General features: G+C 43.4%; 1 long non-coding RNA gene across 1 annotated transcript; it reads left to right on the top strand.

Moving 5' to 3' along the window:
* Nucleotides 1–215: 215 nt before the first annotated feature.
* Nucleotides 216–14,910, top strand: LOC135910461 (uncharacterized). The gene is made up of 3 exons (XR_010567081.1): nt 216–377; nt 11,877–11,992; nt 12,327–14,910. It is a non-coding gene; the product is annotated as an uncharacterized lncRNA (long non-coding RNA).
* Nucleotides 14,911–20,803: the final 5,893 nt, after the last annotated feature.

Below are 20,803 nucleotides of genomic sequence, written 5' to 3'. Positions count from 1 at the left end.
AATATCTCGGCGTCTGCGTATACAGAGAAGGCCAATAAATTGGCACATTTCACTAACACCGCTATTACGTTAAGTAGGAAAGCGTTTGGCGAGATAATCGAGTTATCCTTTCGCCATAGCAATAGCAGGAGTGCTCATGCACTTGTCAGACTCCTTCTATATACAGAGCGCTTCATTCATTAGTATGCACTTCTCAGCTTTGTATTTACGGAGAACTGGCCTTAGTATTCTACACATTTGACATAGGGCGCGCGGTCTCGTGTCCAACAAGACACCATCCTTCTCGGCTCACGATCGCACGTGTTCCCTCGCACCCGCAGCATACCCTGCGCGGATCGCTCGTTCTTACCACACTTGGACCCTACATTCTGAGCACGGTAACGTTTAAGTTTACCTTTATTTGCAAGTCACCTATAACATAAATGTTACGAGGTTACTAAACCAACTTGATATTTGTGTTTTTGTTAATTTCAGTCGCGGCTAGAAGTTACATGTGTCGAAGTATGCTATTTCAAAAGTTACTTCAACGCCAAATGTCTCGTAACCTTTAGATTGTAACTTATATAAAGAAAGTTGTAATTTGTGGCCCAGTGGACCTATTGTATGGATTGGAAGTTTGCTGATTATTGTGTCGCATTGGCGATCGTGATATGTTATTTTCAGCCAGGACTAACGTGTAAAATATGGTGTGCGGCCGTGGGACGGAGGCAGGTTGGGCTAAATTAAGATTTTATTGGCGCCAGTCGGAATGTTTGTTTTCGCAATATAAGAAAAAGCTTAAATCTTGCATGAGCGCACGCTCAAATCAACCAACAGCAATTCAGTCACCAATTTTATATACTGCATACGTGCCATTATAATGTAGAAGCAAGCCACAGAAACATTAAACATACATCGGAGAATATTGTGGCGAACGATGCTGTAGCATAAATTGTAACTACGGTTCAGTGTGAGGGAAAGCCTACCGCTACTACTGCAGGCATTTTATGCTGTGGTATAAAACCTGCCTGCAGAAAAACTAAACGCAGATGCATTATGGTGATTGAATATACATTTGTACCCAGTAATCTTTTTTTATTTGAGCATCAACGCTTCCTTTAGTCGCGTTTGTAACCTTCTTCTGAAACACGACACCATTTGACAGCAGGACGCACATTGAAGGGTGCACGCGGGCGCATGCTGGAATACTATAAAAGCTCGACGACCGACAGAATGGAAGCGTCGATCAGGCCCTGTAACTATTCTGTAGGGGAGAAAAATGTTTTGCACACTCCAACAGAATGTAATATGCCACTGTGTTTCTGCTGTGTTTCTTTTATTTTTTTCCTTTGTAACGCATAATAGGAAGTGATTCCTAAACTGCAGCGAATCTCCGGTTCCTAATAGAGAGCGCCAGACACGCACCGCTTTTGCTCGCTCGCCAGCACGCGATAATACCGCCGCTACATTCACATAACAGCGGGCGACAGCTGCTCCAGTATGGTCTCGTAAAGAGATGAACGGGCACTCGCGGTTTGAGGCCACAATGGCGGCCGGCCAAGTGAGCAGAGAGGAAATATACAAATACAAACGAACAGCACCATCTTTGCACTATAGAATACTAGAATCTTGATATACTGTTATGTGACACTTTGGCGGAACTGTAGCTTCATTATTGTTTTTATTTGTGCCCTGTAGATGGAACCCATAATCTAACGCGCTTCAGCTTCAGCCAAACGCGAGCGCAGTCGTTTCTCGATGAAAAGAGCGCTACGAAGACGCGGACTAAAAGAACAACGTGTACGACGGACAAGGTGCTACTTACAACTAAATGTAACAATGCGGGGGACCATCTGGCAGAACACTGTAAACGTCACAATTGCCGTCCGTATCTTCGCGACACCAGGTTTCTGGCACGGTCTAGAGATAGACTAGAACGGGAGATATTAGAAGCTTTTTACATTGCAAAGGCCGAGGGCACGTGCATTAGTTGCCCTTTAGTGACGCTCACCGAAAAAAAGAGATAGCTTTTCTAATGAGATAGGGAGGTCGTGTTGTCACGGTGGGCCATTCTTGGTTGCATCTATTTAAAGTCCTGTTTCTTCAAAAAAAAACATTTAGTTGGAAGTAGCGCCTTGTCCGTCGTACATGTTGTTCTTTCAGTCCGCGTCTTCGTAGCGCTCTTTTCATCAAGTATGCAAAACCAACTCGCCCACATCAAGCTTCTGCTGCAGTCATATCTCCTCTACGTTGCGTGGCTCTCAAGAAACATGCCGGGAAGAGTATCGTCGGTGCGGTCTTTTTGTAACGGTCGTGTCGCGCTTTGCTTGATCGCTTTAACCACGTTTAACCGCTCTCCGATTTCATGATGTGCGCTTACCAAGCGTGTTGTGTATCTGCGTCGCTCGTGACGCGTGGTACAGTTTCCAAAAAGACTCCTTAAGGTTTGCGAGCCACTGAAAAGGAGCATCGCCGCCATGGAGCAGCGACGTGTTTGGCGCGCTGCGTGGCACCGGCCACTGCAAGGAGGCGCATTGCCGATGGAATATGCTAAAGGTTCTTAGCTTACGCGAGAGTGGTGAATAATAATATTTGGGGTTTTACGTGCCAAAACCACTTTCTGATTATGAGGCACGCCGTAGTGGAGGACTCCGGAAATTTTGACCACCTGGGGTTCTTTAACGTGCACCTAAATCTAAGCACACGGGTGTTTTCGCATTTCGCCCCCATCGAAATGCGGCCGCCGTGGCCGGGATTCGATCCCGCGACCTCGTGCTCAGCAGCCCAACACCATAGCCACTGAGCAACCACGGCGGGTGCGAGAGTGGTGAGCATCGCTTATGTTGTGACTGATGTGACAAATACTGAAGACAGAAATAAACATGACCCAGGTAAGCAATGCTTCTTGTTAAATTATGTGCTTGTGTGTGTGTGTGTGCCGTATATTTCACCGTCAATTTATGCTCATGCTTACGCTACTGAGTTTTATTGAAGCGCACTACTCGCTCGCTTCATTATCTTCATTATCTTCAGCACTACTCGCTCGCTTCACTTATCTCTATGAGTCACCGTGTTGATTATTCTTAAAGCTTGAGTACGTGTTGCACTTTTGTGCGTACGCATAGCATTAGATCTCATGCACGGAACTGGTGTTTTGTGCTGATATGGTCATACGTTTACAAATGAATTGTAAACCATCCTTAAATAAAGAATGATAATTGCAGTAGTTAATTTCTTAATCACTTGATATCACGTTTTTACTGTTAAACTGTCACTTTCTTCCGGTGTTGTTTCTTGTACTGAAGAGGAGTACGGACGGACTCGGAAATTAATTTGCGTGATTAGTTTGAATTGATTATTTTTTTAATATTGTCACGTGTTCGTGACGTCAAAGAACACAGTATCAATACTGTGAAAGGCAAAACTAGCTTTTATTGGGCGAACCTGTGCCCACAAAACCGGCTACCCTTAAAGCACAATGAGAGCGGCGAACACAGTCGGCGATCGTCGAAAATCTGATCAGCGGGTCCAGCGCGTCGGCTCTTATACAGTAGTCATCGAATGTAGTAGTAGTAGTAGTAGTATGTTTATTTGGCCATATTATATACAATACAATATGCCCTCGAGGTGAGGCTAAAGGAGGTAGACCAAGCATACCTCCTGACAAGGCCTAGACCCCGATCACACATCATGGAAACGGGGGCCGAATGGACAAAGAGAAAACAAAACAATGAGCGAACATGATCACAATAGAAAATAGTTAATGATAGACAATAATAAATATCCATTAACAATAAACAAAACATTTCATAATATGCACAAAAAAAAACTAAGTATACAGAATTAGCTGAAATTTAACCGGGGGGGGGAAAGAATCGTCAGTTTTTTCTTAAATACAGACACACTATAACTTTCTAAAGCAATCTGAGTAAGAGACTGGTAGACATTACACAATGTTATAATTTGATAATCGGTTGTTTGTTTCCCATAATTTGTTCTGGGTCTTGCAGTAGATAGGGCAACGGAACGTAGACCATACGCAACGTTTCTTGAATTATAAGTATTAGAAAAAGAGTTAAAGTCATGTTTGACTTTATAAAAAATGTGAAGAGCCAAACTAAAATTGTATAAGTGAAAGAAATTGCGAACATGAAATGTTTCGAAAAGATTAGCTTCAACAGATGAACTTGAACTTAATAAACGTAGAGCTCTTTTCTGGAGAGAAAGCAGTTTGTGTGAATCAGTTTTGTTGCATGTACCCCACAATAGGTTGCAATACACCAGGTGAGACTGAACAAGGGCAAAATATAACTGTTTTTTAATTTGTAGTGGGAGGAGATGTCTAACACGATAAATAACATAAATAGATCTGGCCATTTTTAGTCTAATGTAGTTTATATGATCACTCCAACCCAAATCGCTACGAAAAAACACACCAAGGAACCGGCAACTATGAACTTGCTCGATGTTTAAGTCATTAAAAAATAGTTTGATGTGATGATCTAATGGTTTGTTTTTTGGATGGAAGAGCATAAACTTTGTTTTGTTTACGTTTAATTGAAGTTGATTAACATAGAGTCAAACCGCTAACTCCTCAAGCCAGGTATTACATTGGTGTTCAAGTACTTGGAGACTTGAGATGTTCTAGACTAATCATTGGGACCCGCGTGCCTTCCACAAAGTTCTACATCATTCGCGTCACGCGATGAAATCTGATAACACAAGGTTCGGCGAGAACAGACAGTGCATAGAAGCATCGATAACTTTCCAGAAACTTCGGATACATGCAGGCGCGTCACGCGCTGTGCGATAAGATTTGTTAGGCGGTGAAACGTGGTCGCCTGATAAATATAAGTACACGCGTCAATATCTAACCTTGAATTTTTATTGTTACCGAAATGTTACCGAAAAGGCCTGTCAGAAACTGCTGTGGACAATTTCGCAGCTATATAGTGCAGAGTAGATTGTCGAGATCTTATTCAAAAAATGACATTGAAGTTCGCCTCAGCTAGTGTGTTCTAGCCTGCTACTCTGCCCGGGGGAAAAGGGAAAGTGGAAGAAAAGAAGTGTTAAGTGATTATGAGGACCGATTATAGAGGCGCGACCTGTATACAATCGTGCAGAACTGCTAATCGCGCGAACCAGTTGATGTTATTGAAATGTTCCCGAATTTTGCTCAATCCGAGTATAAAGACAACGTTCTTTATGGGAGCTTCAGGATGTCGATGTTGAGGAAATAATGGCGGCGACTGGCACTCATTCGCGATCGTAGGAGAGGCGCGTAAAATCCGACCTTCGTATTCGGATAGTGAAAATCTCCAATGAGTGGTTCCGGTGCGGAAAGCACCTGTGCAGCGGTCTTAGCTGCTGGCGTTTCATATCGGAAAGAAGCACGCTCATGTATTTGAGAAGTTTCAGCATGTTCTGAATCTTCTCTTCGTCGCTACTTTCCGTCCATTTCTGACCTAGAGCATCCCTGGGTTTCTGAACTTCCCTATGTGCAGAGAAATGGTGCGGAGTAGGGCGTTGTGCGTGCGTCTGACGACAGCGAAGGCCATTTCCCGTCCAAAGCCATCGGTTGCCAAAAATGTTCGCCTAGCGCTGTCGTAGTATGTGGAGTTATTCTGTTTAAGCATACCTTTTCCAGCGAAGCTGTTTAAGGGGATTTTCGCAACGGTTTTTGTACGGCGCTAGGCCATGGCGTGATCGCCATCAAATGTAAAGGCAACGCAAAGTTTGTGGGGTTCTTGAATCCGCATTGAAACATAATGATGACTTATTGTAAAATAAAGGTTACCTTGTGTATATTTCATTTGAGTAGACAGCAACTTATATGCGTGGTTTCTTTAACCAGTTCTCCGTAATTTTCCTTTCTCACGTAAGGTCATACCGGCTGAAGGTTGTGCGGCTGCGGCGCTGAAAGTAGACCCCGTGGTGCTGCAACGCAGCCCGCGTGAAAGTCGTCACTAAGAACAACCAGCCACGGCAGATGAGTCACAAACACAGCAGCAAAGGCGCTGATGCGTTCGAGCGAGACTGTGAGCTAGCAAACAGACCTCTAGTACCCCTGAAGGATCAAAATAACTTTGCCAATCAAGATAACTTCTTAGTCAATAATCAACAACGATTCCGTAAGAACTTATCGTGTCGAAGGTAAAACTACGAGCTCGTAACATACCTTTATTCGTCTATGCATGCACAATCTTTTCTCACTCGATGCCATCTTTATAGATTTCAAGAAAGCGTTCGATAAGGTGCCTCACAAACGTTTAATGCTGAAAATTCTCAACATGCATCTCGAGCTAAACACAACGCGACGGATAGGAGAATTTTTTTATCTATTGGAACGCAGCAAGATGAACTAGACAATCATATTTCCACTTCAGCATGGGTAAAATTAGGTGGACCACAGGGGTCCGGGTTAGGCCCGCTGTTGTTTCGAATATATATAAATGACATCGCTGCTAACATTACTTACTTTATTCATTTTTTTTCAGTTCATGCATGTGTAGATTATAAAACAATAACTAACCCCTTGAACGTAAACTCCCTGAGGATGGATGTATTTTAGCTTTCAGAAAGGTGTGAAGATGGCAAATGGATATAAACGAACAAAAGAATAAACACGTAAAATTTTTCACCGCTTCTAATACTACTCCTTCTATTTACAGGATTATTGACGTCACTGTAGAATTAGTCCCCTTTCACAAATACTTAGGCGTCATTTTTACTTCTAATTTTAACTGGACAGACCATACAGAGCACATCACTTCTTGTACCTCCAAAAACCTGGGACCGCGGACACTTCGGTTACATCTTGCTAAATAAAGATAACAGACTCGATGCATATACTTAATTAATCAGTCTTCTATGAAATTTGCTTCCGTTATTTCGCATCCCCATCTAGCTCATCCTGCAAACTTGCTTGGATCAGTGCAGAACAAAGCAACCCGTGTCATTCTACCATCATAATCACCATATCAAAGCGTCACTACTTTAAAGGATACCTTAATATCAACCCGCTTGCGATGCGCAGAATGCTTTCACAACTATATTTTCTTTCGGTCATAATTGCATAGTACATCTCCGCTCGCGCTTGCGCATATTCTAACAGCCCCTCCCACTTCATCACGCCTTGATTATTGCTACAATGTTTGCCCGATATTCTCTCCCACGAATCAGAACTAGCCATTAAATTTATCAATAACGGATTTGAACGTATTGCCATCCAGAATTGTCTTCGTAAAAGAGGCAGTATCTTTTCTCAAATCACTTCAAAACTACTTAGAAGACAGTAACCTTTCACAGCTTTCGTAATGCATCCAATGAGGCTTTTCTTTGTTTTGTGTTGTTTTTGTTTTTCCCTTTTAACTTAGTGTGTCATTGTTTGTAAACTTCTGTTATTCTTAGGTTGTCTAGGCCTTCTCTTTTCTGTTTTTGTGTAGTTGCGAAATACTTGAGAAGAAGCGCCTATTGGTTTATTGTTGCGTAAACTGCCGTGTAATGAATGTATTATGCGTATGTATTTTCAAGTGTATCCTAATATGTACTTCATCGTCCCCCCTATATAATGCCCGCTAGGAATCTTGGGGTATTCAAATAAATAAATAAATAAATAAATTAATTAATTAATGCGGAGAACACGCTTATTCAGCTTCGATGTCTGTCAAATGTCAGCTGTCAGATTGGCATGCATAGTATGGTATATGTACCTGTGAAGGGTTTCATTTTCTTTCTTTTTTTCCTGGTGGACAAAAGTAAATGTGGTAAGGGTGAAGGCTGGCCTGGAAGAGACTTCATTCGGATGGGACAAGCTACCGTCCCGTTGGCGCGTGGATCGAGAACGGCGGCGCATACGGTGGCGGAGAGTTGTCGCAGCTTCTGTGGGCGTAGGGTGGTTTCGTATTATCTTCCAAAGAATACTCATTTCATCATTATTTTCGAGCACTGTAGTGATGTTGCTTCGTGGTCGAGGTGGCAATTTGCGCACTTTACAGTTCTGTGTTCACGAACTTCACCGCATCATTTCATCGTCGCCTCATGCTTGCAGACTCTGCTGACATAGAGTTGACATAGACTAGACTCTGCTGACATGAGTTAGAGGCACCGATGGCACTGCAGCGGTCTTAGTGCGTAAGGGCATACCGAATGCATCACATGCCATATTTTGACTTGCGTAAGGTTTCTGACTGGGATAACTGTTTGATGCGTCTGGATCGTCCAAAGCGAGGAACGTTGACAACTGGAACTGACAATGAGAAAAGTCTCACGTGCACAGTGTGAGGTTCCACGCTTCCGACTCAATTTGTACGAAACCTGTATTCTCTTTGTTCATGTTAAATAACTGCAATGTGGCATCAACATTGCCGTTCTGATACTCTTGAAATTAGCCTTAATCGTTTCCACAACTCACACTTTCTTGAAATCTGTAATATTTTACCGCTTTTGTATGGATGCTTCAATAGAATTAGCAAACTACAATGCCTCCAGATTCTCTTTTCATGTAAAACGCGCTCAGTTAACATAAAGGCAATGAGTTATAGTTTATAGTATCCATGCAAAATGTGAATGTAAAACAAATACAATATACGAGAGACAGTTAGGGCACACTTGGAAGGCTAATTTTCATTTTACTGTTTACACTAAATGCTTACATTTGACGAAATACGACAATCGTCTATGCGCCGACCTGCCTACTACTTTTAGACGCTACCAGGAGTGCCTTGTTTGCGAAACCTTATAAATGTCCCTTCTCGCGCTCCCAACAGGCATGGAGTAACTTTCTTTTCTACGTGTCCGCTCTAGCTCGTGCATTTTAATCGTAACAGCTGCTGTGTGAAAACATTCCGCACATCTGTTAGTTCATCGCGTACACGTTCTTGAGTTCGGGGAGACGTGACAGGTAAGCTTGACGGTCGAAAGCCTGCACGATGGCCTACTTTGAGGAACAATGGACTCGATACGCGCACTTTCTCGGCTGGGGCAGAGGAAACGAATAACGGTCTTCCCCGCTCCTAACCGCAGAAAACTCCCAATGCACGATATTGTGGTCGAGATACCACACCATTGTTCTGCGAAGTGCCGTGCTGACTGGGAAGACATGTGCGGTGGTTGGTGCCCGCAGAGCTCCTAGAGGACATAGACGTATAGAGAGTGACATAATAGTAAAATCGGAGTCATCTTTGTTAATAAACATGCGGGAAGTGACCTCAGGTTAGAATGCTTGATTAAATTCCACGAAACAGCCTAGACGTGCTGCATTCTCAACTATATCATAGTGAGGGGAATTCACTTGAAGGCACACACATGCACATAATCAACCGCGTGGTTGTCTTCATGAACATAAAGTTGGCAATGCCAGCAGGATCGCAAGAGCTGAATTCACTTTTCATTATTCAAATTGATAATTCACAATTGACGGTGCTAAAGACCAGTTCTGAATAGGCACGTACCTTTATATTATTGTACATCTGTATACATATACTATTAGCAAAGGGGCGGCCACTCAACAAATGGCTTTTATGAAAAAGAAACTTGGTTATTTCGGTCCCTGTGCCATTACGCTACATTATGGCTGATATAGGATGAAATGCTTCTGTTTAGTAAACTGAATAAAAACTCGCCTTCTATCATAATTAGAATAACCCCATACCAGCACGTCCGCCACCGAACTTCTACATTTCACTATTTTGTGTGTGCCTACGTGCGGGCTCATCTCTCTCTCTCTTTCTCTCTCTGTTTGTATGCGCGCTATGGCGCTCACTATGAGCTACAACGTGGCACTGTTTCGCCACGCGCTTTCGTGTTGTAGCTCATACTAAGCGCAATAATACGCGCGTGCGTGCGTGTGTGCGTGCGTCTTTCGCTCCAAGGTGCTTTCAACGCTGGTAGCCACAAGCATCTAGACGCCTGAACTTCCTGCCGTCAAGGAAAAAAAGAAAGAAGGGAAGAAAGGAAAAGAAAGAAAGATAGAAAGAAAGAAAGCTTGTTCGAGTAGCTCCCACAAAATTCCTGTATTAAACTTTTGCTGGCGGACTCACAACGTCGACGAAGAGCCCTCAGCTACTGGCACCTATTGTAGAGTTTTAAGATAAACAAATAACATGTTTAAGGGAACTGGGGCCACCAGAACCAAAACTGCTGCACCATTATTTTTAATAAAGTTTATTTTCTTCTTCTTCTTTTAAGGCGACTTTGTTATTACATGCTTAGCTGCACAACTTACCCTTTGTCTTAAAAAGGCTGCCAATCTGTGCGCTCTATATAGCCGCAGAGAACTCTCTGAATGCCGGTTACGAGCAGTCTCGCGAGGTAACCTTCCAAGCGCCTCATCGCATCGCCATTCGGAGAGCACAAGCAACGCCTCGCGCATGGCGAGGCAGTGCGTGTCTCACGCGCACGCACCGGCGCCACCCACCCAATGTGAAGTCACGGCGTGGCTGCTGGTCATCGAGGTGCGTGAAAGTGTAAGATGAGCTTCAGTGTTGAATAGGCTTCAGTGAACTCTGCTTGAAAATTGACGCTTTGCAAAATAGTGAGCGCCCCCTGCAGTAGGCCTGATGAAGCGTTCGGGGCGCTGGGTGCGAGATAATTTGTGTGGAAAACATTCCCCGTCGTCTCCTAGCTGCTACCTGTTCCATCGAGTTTGATCGCATGAAATTCAGCTTACGTTGTTTATTTAGTCGTCTTACTTCATGTCAAAATGATAAAAGAATACTGTTTTCTGTTTTCCTTTTTGGACACGGGATGAATTGGTGACATTTCGAGCTGCTCGATCTACAGCGTCCAGGTATGGGGCTATCTGCACTCAACCACCGCGACCGTTCATCAAGTCCATCGTGGTTGGGCGTTTAAAGAAGAAGGTTATGGGAAGAACGTTATGCTCAATCTGAGCACGAGTGACCCACAAGTGGGTCTTGCTCGGGTAACTTGCTTGCCATCGATGAAGACAGGCGCCTACATCGTGATGGCGTGGTATAACTAATCGATTGGGGACATCGCTGGAGCGCACTGCACATTTGTGGTCGGGTAGGAAATAGCAAATGTTTTTTTGGCTAACGAGTATGCAGTTATCACAGAAGAGATCAGCGTTTGGTAGCGAGTCGGGTTGCTATAAACCACGTGCATCTTCGCTTTGTAACAAGTAGACGCAGCAAGCACAAAACGAATGTGCTTAATATTCCCATGCTATGACGATAGGAAACAGTACGGAGTACGGTTGTGTCGTTCTACAGTGCCGTGGTCCGGCGAACAGCGAAGAAAATGGGGAATGCAGTGCATACACTATGTGCGAACTGCGCTGTTATGTGACCATTTCTTACCTGTCAAACGGACTTCGTGCGCGCCTGCGCCAATGTGGGGCAAAACATTAGTACGTGTCACATCGGTGCTCGCTTGACTTCGATCTTGCTGTAATCGCGCTTTAGTCGTACGCTAGAAGTCAAACGCAAATGGACTTCAGTGAGCATATAAGCTGTCCGTGTGATAGGGGTGGCAGCCTTATAAGAAAACGAAACTCAACTGGTGTGGATAACTTAGGCCCCGGCCACTATTACCTTTGCACTGCATATAAAATATAGGAGCAAGTTCACCGCGTGTCTTTTCCTGCAAGGGGCATTTGGCTTCCACCTGACCACAGTGATATAAAGCGTTTAAGCGGTGGCTTGTGGACACACCAACTGTGTATTGGCGCGCCAAGGTTTCAAGGAATGTTAAGGCACATATTGTGTCTCCAGTGTGCAGTCTTGTCGCATGAACATAGTTTGGCATCAGGTTTATGTTTACGCTACTTTCCTACATTGCAGCTTTAGAACAGCATGCTATCCATAGGAATGCATACAATCTTAATTTTTGGTTGTTTAGATCCACAGTATATACACACATTTTTTGGATTGCAGGCTCAGTCAAGCCTGTCAACATGTTGCTGGAGTGCTGCTGAGCACAGCAGACAAGATGGCCAAGAATCAGGAGTCATGTACTGATGTTCCATGCAAGTGGATTGTTCCTGCTGAAGGTGAAGTACCATATCTGCATTTGCAATGTTTTTTTTTTAATTATTTATAGTAGTGATAGTGTTGTGCCAGCCACGGCTTGTCGAGTAATTCAGACAGAAACCACAGTACACTAAATGAACTTTATTTTTGCAGATTATATTGAATCACTATTCGAAAGCACAGTTTGCGAAACAAAGTGTACAACAGAATAGGCTGGTAAATATTGCTATTATCAGTAGGTGGCAACAGCCTCCACTACATGATAAGTTAACAGGAGTACTGCACTGAACACAATTATAGATTTGTCTTGCATCACTGAGGTGTTATTTTCTTTGTGTTGCTGTGAAAAAACAGGCCCCCAGGTTGCCACTTCAGGACATTCCCTTTCAAAGACATGTTGTGAACAAGCCTGCCTACATTAAGAAGCAGCGCAAGTATGACCCTTGCCACTATGTACGACCATCTCAAGAGGAAATTTCTAAACTCGAGGCAAGCCTTTCTGCTAGCTGCCCTTCACTGCAAGTGCTGCACTACTTGTGTCCTGAGAACAAAGTAGCAGTTAGTAAAGTTAATTCTGTTCATCAGGTTTTAAATGATGACGAGGATTTGTGATCCGAGCAAGCACGAAGCCTCATAAGTGCCCACCTACAAGGAATGAAGCCCCTCGATGAAGTGCAACGCGAAAAAATATGCAGAGACACTATGGACCAAGCAAGAAACAAACTCTGGCACTCTGCAAGGACAGGGCGGATAACTGCCTCAGTGTTTAAGAGAGTGTGTCGTTGCGTGAAGCCCGAAGGCTTGCTAAGAACGTTGCTCTATCCAAGCAATAGAGCCATGAGCGAAGCTATAGCCTACGGAAGAATGCATGAAAAAGAAGCCATTGACGCATATTACCCCCTTCTACGCAGTATAGATGTAGAATTGGAGGTAACTGAAACCGGATTGCACTTTCACAAGCAGTACCCATTTTTGACAGCATCACCAGATCGCATTGTTGTCCTGGATGGAGAGCAAGGGTTGCTTGAGGTGAAATACCCTTTTTCGAAAAAAGGCATGAGGTTTGAAGATGCATGCAAAGAGAGCAAGTTTTGCTGCATGTTCAGATAGGCAAGTTCAACTAAAAAAACATCATGCATACTACTGCCAAGTACAAGGGCAAATGGCTGCAACCGGACATGAGTGGTGTGATATTGTGGTATGGACAGAGGCACAAAACCAAAATCAAATTTATCACATTCACATCGAAAGAATTTCCTTCGATCAGTCATTCGGGGAAAATAAAATGCTCCCACCATTGTTGCACTTCATGCGAAGAGCTTTCGTCCTAGAGGTGCTAACAAGGCGTGTAAAACGACTGCTAAAGCTGTACACAAGTTGTGAGTACGCCTCCTATAAGAAGATTAAGAACGTTTTTTATGACTTTTCTCTAAAAATAAAAGACAGCTTGGTGCTTCGTATGAAGACGCTGAAATGAGCGTAAAGGTATACGACAATGTGACTCGTATTGCGTGTCGCCAACTCGAAGCCTTCCCATGGTGAATTGCGGCCTCACAAAGCAAGAGCTACTACAGGGAATAATCCGGCCACGATGATTGCTTTAACAGATCACTGCGTTGAGACTTTTGCGGTTGACGACTCCTGTGAGCCTTGCAAGTCTGGAAGTTTTTTCGATGATATCACAAAGATGATTGCCCCGGACGTCTTGCATGGCGAGGCTGAAGCTCTTTGCAACATATTGTTTTTTATGTAGATATTTTGGACCTAAATGACGGTCACTTGGGCCGGACATCCCTTGTCAAACACCGTATTCATACTGGAGGTGCTCAGCCAATTAATCCGCCGCCCTTCAGAGTTTCAGCATCAGAACGCCAAGTCATCAATGCAGAACCCGACAAGATGCTTGCAAAAGACATCACTGAGTCATCGTCAAGTCCCTGGGCATAACCTGTCGTGTTAGTTAAAAATAAGGATCGCATGTGCACACTCTGCGTTGACTACTGCCACCTCAATCGCATCACAAAGGATGTCTTCCCGCTGCCCTGTATTGATGACGCCCTTGCTTGTCTCTATGGTGCCCAGCACTTCTCATCCATCGACATGCGATCCGGGTATTGGCAAGTGGCTGTGTATGATCCCACCACAAATAGTTTCATATTCATAACAATATTGTACAATACTTTTGTTCATTCGCACAAAATGTGCCTGTCCAAACTAAGTTATGTAACTAATTTATGTAAAGTGGCTAAGCAAAGTCTGCTACTCGGACTAGTTTGCTCAGAAATCCCTGGCATACCCTGTTACAAATGGTTGGAAGGGGTGAGGAATACATTGTCCCTATAAAAACATGACAATTTCCGTGCACATAGGTGCCCAGTGCAAGACTTGGGATCAGATTGCCATACGTAACGTAACTCTTTTGTTAATGTTGTGGCAAATAACAAGGTTCGTACGCCTCCTTGAAACCCTTGAATTTCGAAAGATAGATTAAAGAGCCCTTATATCTCCTTGAAAATAAATACGCTCCTTGAAGAGTGCAGTTAGACTTTCCTTTTGAACATTAGATGTAGCAAACTTTGCATAAGGCTGTGCTATGAACACTGTTTATAGGGAAACGGCCCTAGATATATTTTAAGAATGTCGCTAAACGATTGCAATGTGGTGTGCCCACAGGCACCAATGACAGGCTTGTTAACTCAGCATTGCCATTGTGGATGTAGTCAAAGCCAGATCAAGTGACCAAACCATGTTTGCTAGTTCATTCGCACCACAGCCACCATGGCTACAAGTTCGAACCGCAGCCTCTATAAATGCCCAGCAGCGATCATTTAGATTCGCGAGCATCTTTGGCTTAATGCAGACAGTAACCAATACTCGTGCTAGAAGGTAACATATTACAGTGCGAAAGTCAACTTAGAAAAGTGACCAGCATAGTTCAAACCACGTGTCCAATCATCAGGTGCTTAGCTGCAAATTACAGCTAACAATATTACAAAATTTTTCAATATGAGCAAATAAGCTTTGTTTCCTCCTAGAAGGTTGAGTCAAATGTTCATTATGTACTCTGAAATAAACTGTATGAACTTTGTACAACTACACTGGTCATTGCATGTTTACTTTCTCGACGCCACTTGTACACTTTCTTCTTTGTAGCGATTGTTTACAGAATACCACACCCTTCTTTGGGGTTTGCCCGAGCGAACGAATAGCACTATGGAATATCTATTATTATGGACAATTCGAAAGCATCTTACTAGTTATTGAGTGCATGACAGAATTCTGGTGCTTGTAGCACTTTGAAATCAAGAAAATATGTATCCCTACATTGTATACCACTGCAATTACAAGATATATTACCACTAGTGCTATAATGGTGTTAAATATGCCAGAGTTAAATCAGTCTTAAAATATGTAGAATAAAAAGAAATCCAGTTTTATTCACACCACATACAAACTCGTGTTGTAAGCATACAGTTTGCCGAAGGCCAGGGTGCCCAAAGCCACCAATGGCGACAACCATAAAAGTGCTATATATGCCAAAATACATGCACAAAAATACAAATACAAATACAAAAATACGCCACGCAACTCCACTGATAAACACAAACTTATAGAACATACAAATTTGTTTACTTTGGATGGCTCATCGGCTTATAGACTATGGGGCTGGGAACTGTTGACCAGCTGTCGAGAGCTGCTATACACATACATAAAAATACAAAGTACTGTTAAAATTTATGAAGGAAACATTTCACTGTTGCCCTCATGGCAGAGCATCTTATGTTTGAATATTAAATCTGTAAGAAGGAAACTTGACATAGGAAGGAAGACTATATATACAGTGAAAGATGAATATGGCAATGTCTTCAGTAGTTTTGACGATATAGTAAAGGCAGCACAGAAATTCTATGCCACACAGTTTCTAGAGCAGCCGCACAACCTTTCCTGGAAGGTTTCGTGTGGCTAGCAGTGACGTGTTACAAGGGCTTTGCAAGATATGTCCTGGGGGAAAAGGACAAGCAGATGGAATAACATTCGGGTTGATGAAAGATGGGGAGGATATTGTACTTGAAAAAGTTGTGATCCTTTATACAAAATATTCACGACATGCTTAGAAGTGATCAAGCTATAACACGCGGAAGCACTGAGAACAAGGATCACAGCTACCTGAAGGTTGCAGGTGACATTGCTCAAGGCATTTTCTAATTGACATTAAGAGAAAAAAAATGGCGCTGGGCAGGTCGTGTAAGGCGCAGGTTAGATAATCATTGGACCATTAGGTTTAAAGAAGGGGCACCAAGAGAAGGGAATTACAGTAGAGGACGGCAAAATACTAGGTGGTACGATGAAATTAGGAAATTCGCGGGTGCTAGTTGTAATCAGTAGGCGCAGGACAGGGGTAATAGAAGATCGCAAGGAGAGGCCTTCGTCCTGCTGTGGACATAAAGTAGGCTGCTGCTGATGATGATATGAAATATTTATACGAAATTCCTTTCGCTAAATCCCGCTGTGCAATTCTTGTACTTGATTACTGTATACATATCTGTATGCATGAGCATGTGTATTCCTACATATGTATATACATATGCAGATATACGTATGTCGTCTATTTATATTGAGTTTGATGCGTCTAATGTACCTTTTTTTTTCATTTTCTTTTTGGCTGCATTGTCACAGCTTACCTTCTAAAAATGTTTTTTATGTACCTCTCTGATACCGTTTTTCATTTCTTTCTGCTACATGAAAAAAAAAATCTATTGCCTGTACACCCATGTTACTGCACTAGACATTTCTTTTCCTTCATATTTTCTGTAAAGTGCGGAGGCTAATGTTAAGCTGTCATGTACCTATGTTACTGCTGCGCACTAGAACTGTACCACAGGAAGCCGGAGTTTGTCGAGCTGTAGTAATGCAATTTCTCCCGCCAACCCCTTTCTCTCTTTGTTTAGAGATGAAATAAAGTTTGATTTGATTTCAAGTGTACCGAGAGAGGAGTGCCAACATGGCAACCACAAAAATGTTAGTATTCAATGAACTATAACATTACAGGCCTATCACCTTGCTTTTGGCATCTTATAAAGCAGTCAAGTTAATTTCTAATGGAATCAGGAGAACACGTACTTGACTGCATCATCGTGATAAACAGGCTGGTTTAACAAAGCTATGTTCAATATTAAATCACTTTCATATCAATCAGGCAATCACAAAATCTACCGTACATATCCCCTGTCTCTGTGCGGCTTCTGTAGGCTATGAAAATGCATTTAGCTAAACAGTAACAATACCAGCAGATATGAAGTGTGTAATTAAGGAGTATGGAAAGCATATATGTAACTTATCTATTATATCACTACCTTAATTCTTGACCAGCGCAAAAGTACGGATCAAGAAAGAGCTCAAGCAGTAAGAATCACGGCAAAAATATTCACAACATGCTTACAATTAATCAAGCTATAACACGCGGAAGCACTGAGCAGCTTAAGTGCTAGGATCCTGAATTTTAATATAATGAAAGCAAAGGTTGGGGAAACTCTAGTTCTATTCACGCCAAATTACTGGCTATTACATTCGTTGGGTGGCTCCTTTAACCGTGGCAGGCTCTGACCTACAGCTTGGTCACTGGGAGCCTCCTCAAAAACAGTGCGTGTTTCTGAAATTGAAATTACAACTTTGTCACACAAAACCATGTAATACATGCACTGCATAGAACGACAGAAATCTGAGCTAGTTGGTAAGGATTCATTATGCGAGAAAAGGTTAGGCGTGTACACAGGACACAAGAGAAGTTGACAACACGAACGTCGACTATCAACTGAAGGGAGCACTGAGGCGAAAGAAAGAAAAGACACAAAACTCATCTGCGCAAGCTCTGAGCAATATCGCCGCACGCTTCCCATATCGCCGCAGCTTTCCCATCTAACAGCGCGACTTCGGAAGGCTCTTTGGAGGCAGTCCGCGCCTTGCGTGCTTCCGCAGGCGGACGCCGTACAGCGCATCGCTCGCGCGTCGAGTGAAGAAGGAGGCTGGGCGCACGTCTGAGGAGCCCGCCTACGCTGTCGGCAAAGGATCGAGGAAAAACGCCCACCACAACCACCGACTGCCCTGCGCCTGCACTCACAGGAGCGTGAGGCCCACGCGCAGGAAGAAACCTGAGGCAAGTGCCGAGAAGAAGTACCCTTGCTCGTAAGTGGGATTAATGGTTCCCCACGTGCTCCGCCCGGCGCGAAGAATAAAAACTGTTTAAACGCGACACTCGCTCTGATTTAGCCTCGTGTCGTGCGCCCACCACACAGGTTCCTTGGGTTCCTCTCGAAGTTGTACGCTTTTGTTGCTGACAAGACGAATGATAGGTCAGACGGCAGTTGCATAATCTAGGTCACCGTGCGTTTTCAAAATCTCGCATAAAAAGATGGAGGATAATACTCACAAAGTTGTTCGTAACTACGGCGTTTCGTAGGGAGAGACTTCGGCTAATCACAATAGTGAACACTTTACTAGAAAAGGCAGCCGGTCGTCTACCAAACAATTTCTTATTAAGGAAAAACCTTCGCGAAAGCGGTGTCACATCGCATATTATCCAGCGCAGCTCTCACGCTCGAGCAGGGCGCTAGAACGGCGGGCACTGACGAGTCCTGAGGGCAAAGAATTTTATTAGGAAACGTGGCTGACCAATGGTAGATTGTTCTATGTGACCGCTCTTATGCTTTGTAATTTGGTTCCTATGCAATTCAGGAAGCGGCTTCACATGCTAGAGCAGTAAGTGGCACCGGCCGATTGCAGCGGTTAATGTGTTATTATCGATGGTTGCTGGCCAATCACGAAATGATCCGGGGAAAAAAAAGCTTTCTCGATTCGGCCCATGGGGCGGAATTCACTGAGCGAACCTACGAACAAATATTGGCGTAATAAAAATCTTATGAAGAAAGCGTATTCGCTAAGCTAAAAACATGTTCATCACATCAGCAAGCTTGCGCTGCCCGCCGCTGCAAAGACGAGCGCTGTAGTAAAAAAAAGGCGTGTATGTAATGGTAATGCAGGTGCGAACTTCAGTATACTTGAGCCAATAGTAAGCGTAAGCCGATTCATAGAAACCTAAACTGTCGTCGCAGCTGCCAATGTAAGAAGAAACTCTTACGATAAGCGCCATTCTCGGATAGCCGAGGATGGAACGTGCTTATATTTTTTTGGGACGTGCTCTAATTTGTGATCTCAAACTGCATTGAGCAGTTTTCGCGTATAATTTTATTGAGCATGCGCTCCTGTTGAAGGCACTAACATTAATGCGGGGCCACGAACTTCTGCCTAATGTCTGATGGGCGGTGTTTATGCGCGTGATTGCCTGACTTTTCATACTGGTCATGACAATCTACACTCTAAGAACAGTTGCACCCTTTGGGGTGTATATTTGCCACACAACGATAATCGTCATCTGTCTTGTCCGCATTTCCTTTCTCTAACGCGGCGAGCCCGGTACTTGCCAGTAACGAACGGCACGGGCGTTATCAGCATGACATATCATTCCCGACAGGGAAGGACTGGACGCGGCGTTTTCAAGAAAGGAGACGCAAGCAAGGCAGATGAAGATTATCGTTGTGTGGCAAATATACACTCCAAAGGGTGTAAAATTTCCTTAGAGTGTGTATTGGGTGGTAGCAAATAGAAGTGTACGCTCTTAAGAAAAGTTTACACCCTTTGAGTCGTATCTTGCCACACAACAATAAATGTCATCTGTCTTGTCCGTATTTCCTCTCTTTAACGCTGCGAGCCCGGTACTTCGCAGTAACAAACAGCATGCGCGTTATCAGCACGACAGAGCCTTCCCGACAGGAAATTAACGAGCGCAGCATTTTCAAGAAAGGAAACGCAAGAAAGGCAGATGACGATTATCGGTGTGTGCCAGATATATACACCCTAAAGGGTGTAAACGTTTTTCAGAGTGTAGTGTCCATCCCTGACAACCGTTAAGTTTGTCACTGATGTGTTGTGAACGCTTCTTTTTTTTTCCTCTACTTTTTTCTATTTTGAGCTTTCTCTCGCTCATAGGGCTGCGGGTGATTATTGTTCCCGACACTTTTGAGGCTATAATTATTCATGCGAGATGAAACAACAAAAATATGTCTTAGCATTTCTAATTGTCAAAGCTTGTTGCTGTTGTACAATTAGCTGTCGTCTTCCTTGTTGTTAGCCTCAACTTTTTATTAAATTGCCCGTCGCTTCAATTTAGCACCAAGTTGAAGCGACGTAGTGTCTGTGCCCACGGTTTTGCTCATTCTGTGGCGTATACGGTGTGAACGAACGCATGCGTACGACGTATGACAATCCTGTCTATGATATGAAGCGGGACGGCAATACGATCACACATTAAATAAATGAAATGCACAATTCAATCACGTGTTACCATTGATACGAAAATCACGTTGACTGCTCGAAATAAAATACACCTCACGAACGAAGCGCAGAATCGTCGCGAGTCCACACATACACACACGCACACACACACACACACACACACACACACGCACGCACACACGCACCCAGAAACACGCATATATATATATATATATATATATATATATATATAACCACAATGACGTGTATCACTGGAAAAACTTCGTTTTTGGTAAAATAAGCACGCAGAATAACACTCATAAGGACGCCACTACGTTTATCCTTTGCATGCGCAAAGCCACTGAGAGACTATGGGCCATGGGAAGACCAGGTGGTCAAGGAAAGCGACAGAAGGCGACAGCAATCGTCGTTTTATGAGTAGCTGGCGATGCTTATTCTAAACCCTAGGCTGACATCAGTGCGGGGCAAAATGACATCCCTTA

This window comes from Dermacentor albipictus, chromosome 1 (genome assembly GCF_038994185.2).
Source record: "Dermacentor albipictus isolate Rhodes 1998 colony chromosome 1, USDA_Dalb.pri_finalv2, whole genome shotgun sequence".
NCBI lineage: Eukaryota > Metazoa > Arthropoda > Arachnida > Ixodida > Ixodidae > Dermacentor > Dermacentor albipictus.
The sequence above is the reverse complement of the archived record's forward strand: the minus strand, read 5'-3'. Positions and strand labels throughout refer to the sequence as shown.